This window comes from Aedes albopictus, chromosome 2 (genome assembly GCF_035046485.1).
Source record: "Aedes albopictus strain Foshan chromosome 2, AalbF5, whole genome shotgun sequence".
NCBI classification, from domain to species: domain Eukaryota; kingdom Metazoa; phylum Arthropoda; class Insecta; order Diptera; family Culicidae; genus Aedes; species Aedes albopictus.
This window is the reverse complement of record NC_085137.1, coordinates 184,109,821-184,114,325: the sequence shown is the minus strand read 5'-3', so window position 1 is coordinate 184,114,325 and position 4,505 is coordinate 184,109,821. Positions and strand designations below refer to the sequence as shown.

At 37.8% G+C, this 4,505-nt stretch overlaps 1 long non-coding RNA gene across 1 annotated transcript; it reads left to right on the top strand.

Annotated features, from left to right (window-relative positions):
* Positions 1-314: 314 nt before the first annotated feature.
* On the top strand, positions 315-840 carry LOC115258669 (uncharacterized). Its single transcript, XR_009996873.1, has 2 exons — positions 315-562; positions 660-840. It is a non-coding gene; the product is annotated as an uncharacterized LOC115258669 (long non-coding RNA).
* The last annotated feature ends 3,665 nt before the right edge of the window (positions 841-4,505 follow it).

Here is a 4,505-nt window from a genome sequence, read left to right as displayed (position 1 = left end):
ACGACAACAAAAACAAACAAAAAATCAAAACGTTGGAATTCCGATTGATTTTCGCGGAAGAATTGTTCGCGGAATTGTATATTTCAGTGAAAAATATAATGAATCAGCCGAATAAGTTATTTACGCGAGTGAAAACTACGGAGGGCCTGATTACGAGTGTCACTTCACGGTGAAAACCAAAAAGTGACACCGGTAATAAGGACGGTGAAAGTGATTCCCCTTTGATTAACCCACAACTTTTTCACCGTGGATTCGCAATGTGTCACCGTGATCGATTCTCACCGTGAAGTGACACTCATAATAAGGGCCGGAGTGACAGTGTCGTGACAATAAGAACGCTTTCCCGTCTAAATTTCAAGGGAGACAACAACCAGCTACTCCAAACGAAACGGGAAAGCTCCCGGTCGGATTTACACTTCAGATTTCCATTGAATGGACATTAGGAAGGAACTGAGGAGATACTGGATTACCTGGCTGCAAAGAAGAAGGTGTTGATGGCCAGCGAGCATGCATGAAACCCCCGGGGTGAACATCCGGCAGAAGCACATCCCACCGCGGAGAAGTAACCACCATGTCAAAGAAAATTATTTTAATGCCGAAATCGCCAGATACGATCAGGTCGGCCATCGTGACACATTGCGGAACGGATTGACCCCCAGAGATTGTGGAGCTGGAGCAGCAATGTTCGATGTGCAAAATGAAGATGACGAACCGAGAGCCGGTTCCGATCCAAGAATGTTACGGGTGTGGAGCGAAAGATGAAAGAGGGATAGTGCCGCCTCATACAAGACGATTGAAGAGAAATTGTATGTGCATTTTTTAATAAATGTTTTAAGCAAATTTGTTTTCTTTCGGTGGATTCTCATTCTCGTTTATAGACGTATCCAGTTTCGGGCGGGACGGGAAATTGAAGGGACTAAGAAAATGCAGCAAATTGGGATCAAACTTATCGACTTGATCCACCAAATTTTCTACATTTGTTTCCCATTTTTCAGGATTGGTTTTGGATTTTCATACCTAGCAATAGAAGTCAAAAGGGTCTGGGACCATTTGGGTAGGAGCACCTATTTTAGGCACTTGCTGCTATAACTCAGTCAATTTTGAACCGATTGGCTTGATTTTTGAGACATGATCAGCTGGCACAGTAGCTAGCCATGTTTTTCCAAATTCAAGTCAATCGGTTTGAAATTGACTGAGATATAGCAGCAAGTGCTCAAAAAAGGGGCTCCTGCCCAAATGGTCCCAGACCCTATTTATCAAATTAAATTAACGATTTGTGGGCAAAGGCTAGAAGCCATTACAAACATTTCCTGTCTAAATTAAAGGTGTGCAATCACTGACAATTTGCAAATCAAAAGTATGCTAATATATTGCAGTTAGAAATTTCTTCTTGGCGTAACGTCCCAACTGGGACAAAGCCTATTCCTCAACATGTGTTCTGAAAGCGCTCCCTCTGCTGAATGAACATTTGTCATGTGTATATCGCAGGCACGAACATGCTTTACGAAAAGTTCTTAGACCCTCTGCATGGATCCAACCTAATTGTGCTCATTCTGCGAATGGAGTGACGTGAGAAAAGTCGGAGTCGTATATCGAGGTGAGAAATCTCGACTCGAATGAGGTGACTCTCCATTTGATTTACACGGCGAGTCACTTCATTCGAGAGTGGATTCCTCATCTCGATATACGACTCCGACATTTCTCACGTCACTCCATTCGCAGAATAAGCACAAATGTTTGAAGACATCTATATCATTCAATTTGCTATTTCGGCACAAAATATTAAGAAAATGTTTCAAATTGAATATAGAAATTACTGAAGAAAGAATATGGTTTTAAAAGACATTTAGGGCGTCACCTCGCCACTTGGGAGAACTTGGTGAACCAGTTTAAAATATTTGAAGTTGAATACAAAAGTTATTTTAAAACTATTTCAAAGTTTCAGGAGAAAGAATATGGTTTTAAAAGACATTTAGGGCGTCACCTCGCCACTTGGGAGAACTTGGTGAACCAGTTTAAAATATTTGAAGTTGAATACAAAAGTTACTTTAAAACTATTTCAAAGTTTCAGGAGAAAGAATATGGTTTTAAAAGACATTTAGGGCGTCACCTCGCCACTTGGGAGAACTTGGTGAACCAGTTTAAAATATTTGAAGTTGAATACAAAAGTTACTTTAAAACAATTTTGAAGTTTCAGGAGAAAGAATATGGTTTTAAAATACATTTAGGGCGTCACCTCGCCACTTGGGAGAACTTGATGAACCACTTTTATATATATGAAATTTAATACAAAAGTTACTTTAAAACAATTTTGAAGTTTCAGGAGAAAGAATATGGTTTTAAAAGACACTTAGGGTGTCACCTCGCCATTTGGGAGAACTTGGTGAACCAGTTTAAAATATTTGAAGTTGAATACAAAAGTTACTTTAAAACTATTTCGAAGTTTCAGGAGAAAGAATACGGTTTTAAAAGACATTTAGGGCGTCACCTCGCCACTTGGGAGAACTTGGTGAACCAGTTAAAAATATTTGAAGTTGAATACAAAAGTTATTTTAAAACTATTTCAAAGTTTCAGGAGAAAGAATATGGTTTTAAAAGACATTTAGGGCGTCACCTCGCCACTTGGGAGAACTTGGTGAACCAGTTTAAAATATTTGAAGTTGAATACAAAAGTTACTTTAAAACAATTTTGAAGTTTCAGGAGAAAGAATATGGTTTTAAAATACATTTAGGGCGTCACCTCGCCACTTGGAAGAACTTGATGAACCACTTTTATATATATGAAATTTAATACAAAAATTACTTTAAAAAAATTTTGAAGTTTCAGGAGAAAGAATATCGTTTTAAAAGAAACTTAGGGCGTCACCTCGCCACTTGAGAGAACTTGGTGAACCAGTTTAAAATATTTGAAGTTGAATACAAAAGTTACTTTAAAACTATTTCGAAGTTTCAGGAGAAAGAATACGGTTTTAAAAGACATTTAGGGCGTCACCTCGCCACTTGGGAGAACTTGGTGAACCACTTTTATATATATGAAATTTAATACAAAAGTTACTTTAAAACAATTTTGAAGTTTCAGGAGAAAGAATATGGTTTTAAAATACATTTAGGGCGTCACCTCGCCACTTGGGAGAAAGTTGAAGAACCACTTTTATGTATATGAAATTTAATACAAAAGTTACTTTAAAAAAATTTTGAAGTTTCAGGAGAAAGAATATGGTTTTAAAAGACACTTAGGGCGTCACCTCGCCATTTGGGAGAACTTGGTGAACCAGCTTTGGGTATAGAATATGTGTCACCATGCAACTTTGGAGAACTTGGTGAACCAGCTTTGGGTATTTGTGTTTAAACGCAAGAAACACTTCTGAAATACTTCAAAAATTAGAAGAAAGAATATGCGTCACCACGCAACTTTGGAGAACTTGGTGAACCAGCTTTGGGTATTTGTGTTTAAACGCAAGAAACACTTCTGAAATACTTCAAAGATTAGAAGAAAGAATATGCGTCACCACGCAACTTTGGAGAACTTGGTGAACCAGCTTTGGGTATTTGTGTTTAAACGCAAGAAACACTTCTGAAATACTTCAAAGATTAGAAGAAAGAATATGCGTCACCACGCAACTTTGGAGAACTTGGTGAACCAGCTTTGGGTATTTGTGTTTAAACGCAAGAAACACTTCTGAAATACTTCAAAAATTAGAAGAAAGAATATGCGTCACCACGCAACTTTGGAGAACTTGGTGAACCAGCTTTGGGTATTTGTGTTTAAACGCAAGAAACACTTCTGAAATACTTCAAAGATTAGAAGAAAGAATATGCGTCACCACGCAACTTTGGAGAGCTTGGTGAACCAGCTTTGGGTATTTGTGTTTAAACGCAAGAAACACTTCTGAAATACTTCAAAGATTAGAAGAAAGAATATGCGTCACCACGCAACTTTGGAGAACTTGGTGAACCAGCTTTGGGTATTTGTGTTTAAACGCAAGAAACACTTCTGAAATACTTCAAAGATTAGAAGAAAGAATATGCGTCACCACGCAACTTTGGAGAACTTGGTGAACCAGCTTTGGGTATAGAATATGTGTCACCATGCAACTTTGGAGAACTTGGTGAATCAGCTTTGGGTATTTGTGTTTAAACGCAAGAAACACTTCTGAAATACTTAAAGGATTAAAAGAAAGAATATGTGTCACCACGCAACTTTGGAGAACTTGGTGAACCAGCTTTGGGTATTTGTGTTTAAACGCAAGAAACACTTCTGAAATACTTAAAGGATTCAATAAAATAATATGTGCCACCATGCAACTTTGGAGAACTTGGTGAACCAGCTTTGGGTATTTGTGTTTAAACGCAAGAAACACTTCTGAAATACTTCAAAGATTAGAAAAAAGAATAGGATGTGTCACCATGCAACTTTGGAGAACTTGGTGAACCAGCTTTGGGTATTTGTGTTTAAACGCAAGAAACACTTCTGAAATACTTAAAGGATGAAAAGAAAGAATATG